Below are 10,272 nucleotides of genomic sequence, written 5' to 3'. Positions count from 1 at the left end.
TTAGGCGTAAAGCCTTGATTTTTTCTCTCTCTTCTTCCATCACATTTGTTTTTCCAGATATGGTTGTGATGAGTTTTGTGAAAGGGACGTATCTTATTTATAGAGAGTGATTACATCATTGCTTATGTATTCTGAAAATCACGTGTCAAGCTATCAGCTAGCACGTATTTTGGTCCTTCAAGATGTTCAATGTTAAAAGAATATATTGAAAACCACATTTGCCATCTAACGGGGGCGTCCTTGTTTGTTATCTCCTGAAATTTTTGTTTTTAGGAAATAAGTGAAATTTTTGTTATCTGTCCTGACCAGAAATTTTACAGGGGTTAGATAAATAGAAAATTTTGAAATGGTGTTTTTTATCTTCTAAAGTATCTGGAAATTTATGTAAATTTTCAAAATATGTTTTTGTGTGCAATGAGTGCCTTGATATATTTCAAGACCTAAAAAATTTATCTTTGTTTTAAAAAGATTTACTTTATTTTTTGACAGAATAATCCCATATTTTTCAATTGTTTTTAAAACTGATAAAACATGAAAATAGTGATGTTCCTCAGAGTTAGAAAATATTATAACATCGTCTACGTAGACTGTACAATAATCTTCTAATCCTCTTAAAGCCGTCTGCATATGTCTTTGAAATATGCTAGGTGCTTGTTTTAATCCAAAAGGTACTACCCTCCATTGGTAATGACCATCATGACATGTAAATGTAGTTAATAACTGAGATTCTTCGTCTAATAGTACCTGCCAGAAACCACTTTTGCAGACGAAACTAGAAAATATGGTTTTTCCTCTTAAGAGGGTTAATAAAGATTGTCTCCTTCCCCACTAATATAACACCTGGACTCAAAAATACTTTTAAACCAAGCGTAGAGTAGTATAAATCAGTAAGACTATAGTCTATACGGTGTGGCCACCGTTTTACCGTGGAAGAGCTGAGGTGGCGAGGGGTGCCGGCGGCAAACACCGCCCCGGTGTTGTTGGTGTCGGCTAGCGGCAAAACTTTGGTGGAGGTTTCACCGATAAAATTACGCTCAAATCCTCTTTCTCCCTTTAATTTATTAATTATTATTATCAAAGCCAAGTTTAATTGCCACAAATTCATCTTCAAATACCACAAAAACTATTGAACCGAAGACGACGTTCGATGGTGGCGGTGGATGGGTTTTGAAGAAGATGGAGTTGGTAGGTGGATTTTGGGAGAAAGCATTTTGTTATAATATTATGTTTATTTATTTAATTATTGTTATTATGCACTTATGCTTTTAAATTTGTATAATGTTTTATTTATTTAATATTTTAAATGTAATTAATTTTTTTTAATATTTAATATATATTATGTTTTTATATATATTAAATGTTATTTAACGCTTTTTTAATTTAATAAATATTATGCTTTTTAGTTAATATTTCCTAATATAATATTATGTTGTGCTTTTATTTAATATTTTAAGTATACAAAATTATTATTTTATTTGAAAAATGAGGAATTGGTGAATTAGGAACCATTTCCATAATATTATAAAAAAAATTAAAGTGGAGTGAGTTATGATGGGGAGCTGACGTGCTACTTTTAAATGAGAAGTAAAATGGTATCCGCACCTAATAGTCTAAGTACTAAGCTTGTGTGCTAAATGATAAGCAATCAGATTATCAAACCTTAATTATGAACATCTTTCTTAATCTTAAATTAAATTTCATCATTTTGTAACTATTTTGCTCATAATCATAATAATAAATAAATTTGAAAACCATTGGACGGCTATGATGAGGTGTGCTGTTGTACTAGTTAATATTATTCCAGCTGATGCCAGTTATGGAGAGTGGATCACAATAATATTAATAAATAATAATAATAATAATTTACAGAATACAATAAATACATCACGAGATCCCCATCTTCTTCCTCCTTCTTCTTCTTCTTCTTCTTCTTCTCTCACTCGGTAAATCCATCTCCTCAAATCCTCCATTTTCACCCCAAATTCACACACATTACTTCAATTCCAGCATCATACACACAAACCCACTTCTTCATTTCACCCAGTTGCTTCAAATTTCAGAAATGGAGCATGCACACAAGGTGTTCGACGAAATGCCTGTGAGAAATGAAGCTTCTTTTCTTGACCAGAACAAGCCTGATTTCAAAGAACTCGATCTGGGTCTCGGTAGAAGAACATCCGACAGATCTCATTCCGGCGAGCTTAACGCTGCTACTTCCATACCCAATTTCACCTCGCCGGATAAGCTCCGATCTGCTAATCGGAAGCTGGGTCACCGGAGATCGTACTCCACCGGAGCTCCGTTGATATATTCCGGCAGTGACTCAGTCACCGGAACTGTTAATACCACCAGTACCAGCAGCTCTACCACCACCGGAAACAGTTCAGTCAACAGCTCCGGCGGTGTCTCCGGCGCCGGCGGTGGTTCAGTCAACTCTCCGGTGACGAATCTATACCCTACCGGAAACATATGCCCGTCGGGTAAAATCTTGAAATCGAATATGAATACCCGGAACCCGGTGACCCGGCCCGAGAAACTAGGGTTAGGAATGGGAACCGGGAATTATGGCCATGGGAGTATAATTAAAGGTGGGGTGAAGTCAACGGAGTCAAATGTTGAAATTGGGATGATAATTAAGAAGGCAATGATTAGTCATGATGTGGAAGAGGTTAAAAATGCTGGGAATGAGTTGTATAAAGAGGGAATTTTGTTGAGGCTTTGTCGTTGTACGATCGGGCGATTTTGATCTCTCCGGAGAATGCGGCTTGCCGGAGTAATAGGGCGGCCGCGTTGACCATGTTGGGGCGCCTTGGGGAGGCTGTTAGGGAGTGTGAGGAGGCGGTGAGGTTGAACCCGGGGTTTCTAAGAGCTCATCAGAGATTAGCATCTCTTTATCTCCGGTAAATTCGTGATCCGTGATTTAATCGTTTAAATTGTTTCGATTTCGTGCATGAATGGTGAATTTGATGTTGAAATTATTTAGATCATGATTAGTGTTTTTGAGAGTGTATAGATTTGTCGGTTTAGGGGAGCGTATAGGCTTGGTTTTAAAATGCGTAATGTGCTCTGATGCGTTTGATCATATAGCCGATACATGATGCGTGTGCACGCATAAAAAGTAAGAGATTGAAATAATAAATTCAAAACGAAGTTATGGTACTGCCAAAGAAATTTCATGTATTAACCAAAATAAGTCTTGTAATTCTATGTGTACAAGTAGTCTATGCAATCGGAACAAGTAATCTATGCATGAACTCACTTTAACTCAGAAATGTGCGCATCAGACTGCATTGTGCGATTTAGAGCGCGTCATCCTCTCATCATGGAATCTCAGCGCATCACATTATGCGATCCTGATGCGCGCATTTTAATATACCAAGCATATAGGTACAAGCATTGAGGTTAGTGCTTGATATTTTATTTGCAGATTACTTATCATTGTAGGTTAGCAGTAGTTTACAACTTCTATTATTAGTATTTAGTGCTTGTATGGCTGTTTGCTCTGATTCTCTTAGCTACATTTTTTGTTATCTGAAAATTTTCTATGTTATATTGGCCCTAAATAGTTGGAAATTGATGATCATAATCATAATCATAATCATAATTAACAGGTTAGGACAGGTGGACCGCGCGTATCACCATCTTTCTCACAGTCAGCATAACGATATGACCGAGTTGCAAAAGCTACAAACTTTGGAAAAACATATTAACCGATGTTCGGATGCTAGAAAGATCGGCGATTGGAAAGGAGTGCTTAGAGAATGTGAAGCAGCCATGTTAACCTGAGCCGTGTCATCTCCACAAGTACTCATTTAAATATCTTTTAAATCATTATTTTTTATAGTTTAATCAATGGTTTAAATTAATATCCACAGATAATCGCTTGCAAGGCGGAAGCATTCTTGAAGCTTTATCAACTTGAAGATGCGGATTCTATTATTGTTGAGTTGCCAAAAATAGAACCTTTTCCTGCCACATGTTCTAAGGTCAAGTTTTTTGGAATGTTATGTGAAGCGTATGTGTTTTACGTTCGAGCTCATGTTGACATGGCGTTTGGAAGGTTAGGTTTATTTGAATTCTTATGTCTTTTTCTTTGGTAATAGCTGTAAAAAAAGTAACATAATTTTTATTAGGGGTGTAAATGAGCCGAGCTGAGCCCGGCTTGGCTCATTTTGATTTACGAGAGCTTGAACTCGGCTCGTTTTGACTTATGGGAGCTCAAGTTCGACACATTAATTATTTATTAAATAATTATATACATTTTTATTATTTTTATGTATTTTTTAATTATAATATTTATACATAACATAATATATATAATTTAGTTATTTTTTATCATAAATATATATATATATAAATATATACTATATAATTTTTATATTTAACATAATATATATTATTATCGTAATTTTGATGTAAGATAGATATTATTATTTAAATATATATTTAACACATTAATAAGTATTTTAAATAATAGTCTCGTTCAACTTACGAGAGTTTGGCTCGGCTCGGCTCAGCTCATCTCATTTAATATTTATTTATATTAATTTATATACATTTTGATTATTTTTATATGTTTTTCTAACTATAACTTGTATATATGACATAATAGATGTTATATAATTATTTTTATCATAATCATAAATTCTATTATATAAATATATACTTAATCCACTAAATAATATCATATAAATAATAGGCTCGTTTGGCTCGCGAATGAAACTCCGTCTTAGGCTTGCTTATCAAACAAGCTTATTTAAAAAGCTTGAGCTTGTTTAAGTCTGGCTCGATTCGAGCTTTTAACGATCCTTGATTGATTAAAAAAAAACTGTTTTATAATGTTAATGGCAGGTTTGAAACAGCAACTGCATTTGCAGAAAAGGCTAGCTTGATTGATTTTACAAACACCGAAGTCGGAACGCTAATTAAACACGTTAAATTAATAAACCGAGCACGTGCTCAAGGCAAAGATCTTTTCAACTCGGGTAGATTTTCCGAGGCTTGTGCTGCGTATGGTGACGGGCTTAAATACAACTTGTCAAACTCGGTTCTTTACTGTAACCGTGCGGTTTGTTGGTCAAAGCTCGGGTTGTGGGAAAAATCTGTTGAAGATTGTAATCTTGCCCTTAACATCCATCCAAATTACACAAAAGCCCTTATGAGGAGAGCTGTCTCAAATGCAAAGGTGATTAGGGTCATTTTTGTAATTAGTACCTTGTTTAGATTAGGTAATTAGTACTTCGTCGAAAATTAGTAAAAGACCAAAATGCGTATATGACAAAACAATAACTTTTGTTCAATATAATGTGTTACATATGATTTCAAAAATTAAATTGTTAGAATAATGATTTAAGTTTTTTAATAAAAAGGTATACGAGGTTGTATGCACTAAAATGGGGTTGGTTTTGAGTTTTTCAGTTTTACCATTTAAATGTTTTTACTCAACCCTCTTGGTCTTGACACATTTTATATAATCCTAAAAAATTATAAATTGCCATTTCTATTTTTTATTGGATTATTCCTACATAATATGTTTTTTATTAATTTAATTCTGGAAGATATTGTTTTGTTGGATTTGTAGCTTGAGCGATGGGGAGAAGCCGTGAGAGACTATGAAATTTTGAGTAAAGAACTTCCGGGCGACAATGAGGTGGCAGAATCGTTATCTCGGGCCCGCGAAGCATTAAGATTGGCCCGAGGGGAATCTTGTGGCGTTAATCGTGTTAAAACTTCGACGTATTCAACTGGTAACTTTTTGAACCTTTGATTTTAATAAATATATAGTGTGCATAGTAGAATTACAAAAATAATCATGTATTGAGAAATTAGTTTATGAGATTTTTGCGCATTTGGAGATAATTCAGTTTACTTTTAACTCGTTTGACCATTGACCCGTTGATTTTTGTTCATTGATCTATATTCAGTTTTGTTTGTTTGTTTACGTTCTTGAACCGTTCATTTATGCTATTAACTAACGAACATAAACGGACACGAAAATACGTATTTTCTTAACGAACAAACAAGATAATCTCGTTCATGTAATGTTCATGTTCGATCATTTGTTTGGTTAATCTAAATGGATGAACACGAGCATGCTCCGTTTGTGCTCGCTCGTTTACGTTTGTGAACCATTCGTTTATACTATTAACACGAACACACTTTTTTTCTTAACAAATCTAAAAAAGCAAAACCTCGTTCGTTTAATTCTTCGGGTTTGATTGTTCGGTTAAAGTTAAATGAACAAACACGAATGTGCACCGTATGCGTTTGTTCGTTTACGCTCGTTTATACTGTTAGCGAACAACAAACAGAAACAGACATATATTCCTAATGAACGAAGAAAGCCTCGTTTGTTTAGTTGTTCGTGTTCAATTTCGGTGAAAGTTAAATGAACTTTTATGAGGTCAAATAGACCAATTTTCACCTTAAACTTTTACCTTAGTTCTGTATGTATGACATCTTTGCCCCTGCATAAAAACCTAAACACAATTATTGCTTATTTGGAAAATCTTGCTGCTAAATCTATACCAAATCTAGATTAATATTTAATTCACAAAATATTATATTTGACCTAAAAAGGTCAAACTGTGTTAATTTTTTATTTTTTTTATTTTTTTTTTGCATGAAGCAGAGCTTACTCCTGGCAGTATCAAGAGCCGTAACCATTGAGGTCAATCCACATGGCGACTCTTGTGGGCCCCACATACACCAGCATGGCAAATTTTCGATAACCGAATGTTCTCAAGCACAAATACCGTTTGATGAACAGATGGGCTTGTTTAAAAGTTTCAAGTACCAGTGTTACCCCTTGATATAAAAAAGGGATCAAAATCATTTTACTTGAAACAAATTCATATATAATGATTTTTTATTTTAGTACAAAAAAGTTTGTGGAAAGTTGAATATTGTGATTACTTATTTTTATTCTTTGTTTTCTATTGACCTCTGTTGCATTGGAGCTATTTATTTTTTAATGAAGAAAAGACTGAATTATGTGAGATCCTATTTTTTTTCCTCTTATTTACCTTTTCTGTTTTTAGTTTTTATTTAATTATTTAATATTTTTTTTTTGTCTATTTTGTCTTAACAGTTTTGTTAACGAGTACTTTAAGTCACCTAGAAAAAGTTGGATTTCATGAGTATGTCATTCATCTAAAAATACGAAATGCTTCAAAACTACGTTGTTTTGTTTAATTTAACTTAAAGCTACGCAGTTTTGATTAATTGGATTCAAACTATCTTTAACCTAATCCACTCCTGTCCTAAATATTTACGAGAAAAAAATTGAAAAAAAAAAAGAAATTTATTAAAGATGGCCTGCTAAAATTAAAATAAAATATTTAATAAAATATCGATTCGATCCACTTGGTTAATCCAAGAAAACTATATAAGTTGAAATTTTATTTTTGGAGTATTTATGTTATTCTAAAGTTAGAAACATGGTGTGAGAACATGAGTCGAACCCGCCCCAGCTGTCCTATAATTTAGGAGCATGCCCACCACACCACAATTACACCAATTCAACACTCAGATCAGATCCCACATATTTCCAAAACAATTCCACCGCCCCAACTTTGAGATTTATTCATTTTTCTCTTTAAATCATTTATTTAGCTTAACAACTCATTCAATTTTAGTTTAAAAAACTTATTTGCCAGTTTAAAGAAAATCTAAATAGTATAAATAGTTGACACGTGTTTGGATCGGCAAATTTGGTGAAATATATATACGTTTTTCGAGCTATCCGACGACGATAAGTACTCAAATTTCTTTTTATCTTTGGTTTATAAATATTATTATTAATATTCTATTTGAACACATGGACCTGAACACTATCCATATATCTATTGTGACATCAACCCTAAAACGTAGACACTTTTAAATCGTGACATGTTTTAGTCGTGTCAGGATCTACCACTCCTTAAATATAAAATGAATAACTAGGTCATTCATATATATAACTTACAGATTTTAGATGCCCTAAAATGAGGATTCAAGATATTGATGGAGTGGGGACATGTGTTTGTTCTTCCACCCATGTATACGCAAATAAAACAAAACTTCTTCTAGTTGCATCATGCATAATTACAAGTAACCAAGATTAAGTACTTCGCGTTACAGTGGGGTGGGGGCGTAAAATCATGAAAAGCGTAACCTTGAAACGTTTTATCGAACTGGCATAATTCAGTCTTTTCAATAATCAATAGTTGTTTTCTTACAATAGATACGTTTAGCTAAAACTCTTGGAAGTTAGTCAGTGATTCAATTCAAGCGGCTGGCTTATAACATATTACCAAAAGTGAACCATTTGCAATTATAATGGAATAATTTTAAACTTGTTAAAACTGTTGTAATTCAAAATAAGAGATTCATTCTGATGATGAAATTAGGGTCCAATGGTTGGAGTAAACGATAACACGCTATGTCTATGACAGTGTGCCACATGATCCGACTTGATGAGACATTTCCGTCCATGATCCATTTGATCAGTTTGGATGATATCTGCTACTGCTAGTCCAAGTGTCTAAAATGTCAAAGGATATGGTTTAGATTAATAAAAGTCTACTAAATTTTGAATTTGTTTTATATCGAAATGTACTGCTAAATATAAAACAAACCAAAGTACGCATTGTTAGGATTAAACGCACACACGAAACTGAACACGACACGAAAGCAGTAAACGAACACGAGGATTTAACGTGGTTCGGTCTAAACTGACCTACGTCCACGGGTGGCAACTAGGTATATCTTTATTGAGTGACAAATATTACAAGTACATAATGTTGTTTATATAGAGACTGAACTAGGGTTAGTAAATTATTATGCAAGAAATCTAAACCGGGCCGGGCTTGGGCCCGACCGCCCACACCCGTCTCCTCTTTTGACTTCATATAATAAACCGGGCCAACAAGGCCTACGAACCCAACAATCTCCCACTCGGAGGCCTTGAGTACTCTCGTCTGCACTCCTGATTGTACTTCTGTAATCTGAACATTAAACTTCTTCTAGTTGCCACCAGCCTTCTCATCAATTAACCTGAAGGCCCGTTGAAGCTCCCCGGAGCTCCAACACGTCAGTCACGGCTGAAACTGCCCCTGACCCATTCTCTGTCCCTACCGGCTCCCACTGTAACGAACTACCGAATCCTGAGATAACCTGAGAACAAACACTCTCCATATTCAGCAAGTAATTCATTGGAGAGACTTTTACAGCTGGAATACTGGTTTTCTTAATCCACTGTCGACCTGGAACTGTAACTGAAACACGACCTGTGCTCCCACTGTCACGATGTCCCCCAACTGATTTAACCTTCCTAGCTCGTTCATCCTGAATCTTCACTTTGGCTCTGGGTTTGTTACTTGCAAAACGAACCTTCTTCTGCCCACGAAATTCTGTGAACCGGACTTTGTCTTTCACCAAAACTGGATCCACTCCTTTCGGTGACATATCGACCATATACAACGAACCCATTTTCTTGCCACGAGCAACCACGAAATTCCCTTTGACTACTTTCCACTGCCCATTCCCGAACTTAACATCGTGCCCTTGGTCATCCAACTGCCCAACTGATATCAAACGTTTCTTCAAACTTGGAATAACCCTCACGTCTTTCAAAGTCCAAGAAGTACCGGCTGAAGTTATCAAATCAACGTCTCCCATACCCGTAACCTCTAAAATATCATCATTCGCTAGTCGAACCTTTCCAAAATCCCTAAATTTAAGATTCTTCATCGTTTCACTACAGTGAGTGGCATGAAACGATGCACCAGAATCCATCACCCAAGCATCAACGCTACTCTCAACACTACAAACCAAAGCCTCATCACTACTGACCCCGTCATCTGTGTCGTCTTCTGTAACGTTCACCTCTTTCTTACCATTCGGACACTGATTCCTGAAGTGTCCTTTCTCTTTACAACCCCAACATTCAATATCCTTACGAGTCTTAGACTGACTCCTCTTCCTACTCCCACTGCCTCGCTGTTTTCCCCTACCTCTACCTTCTGTGACTAGCATATTGCCTGATGATTCACCTGAACTTCTGCGTCTTGAATCTTCTCCCAGAATCAGATCTCGAATCCCATCGAAAGTAATATTTGTAGACGAACTACAAACTGCAGTCACTGTTTGCGACCAACTGTCGGGCAAATAGGATAATAACAAGAGGCATTGAACTTCATCATCAAACTTAATGTCAACTGACACTAAGCGGGACAAGATCGAATTAAGATTATTGATATGAGTTGTAACTGACCCACCCTCTTTCATTCT

At 35.3% G+C, this 10,272-nt stretch overlaps 1 pseudogene across 1 annotated transcript; it reads left to right on the top strand.

Annotated features, from left to right (window-relative positions):
• Positions 1 to 1,983: 1,983 nt before the first annotated feature.
• LOC143587923 (TPR repeat-containing thioredoxin TTL4-like) lies at positions 1,984 to 6,982 on the top strand (annotated as a pseudogene). Its single transcript, XR_013144998.1, has 6 exons — positions 1,984 to 2,900; positions 3,612 to 3,804; positions 3,876 to 4,060; positions 4,852 to 5,185; positions 5,582 to 5,747; positions 6,632 to 6,982. The product of XR_013144998.1 is annotated as a TPR repeat-containing thioredoxin TTL4-like (transcript).
• The last annotated feature ends 3,290 nt before the right edge of the window (positions 6,983 to 10,272 follow it).

Source organism: Bidens hawaiensis, unplaced genomic scaffold (genome assembly GCF_021521415.1).
Source record: "Bidens hawaiensis isolate Kalapana, Puna unplaced genomic scaffold, B.hawaiensis_p1.1 tig00035923_1, whole genome shotgun sequence".
Lineage (NCBI taxonomy): Eukaryota > Viridiplantae > Streptophyta > Magnoliopsida > Asterales > Asteraceae > Bidens > Bidens hawaiensis.
The sequence above is the reverse complement of the archived record's forward strand: the minus strand, read 5'-3'. Positions and strand labels throughout refer to the sequence as shown.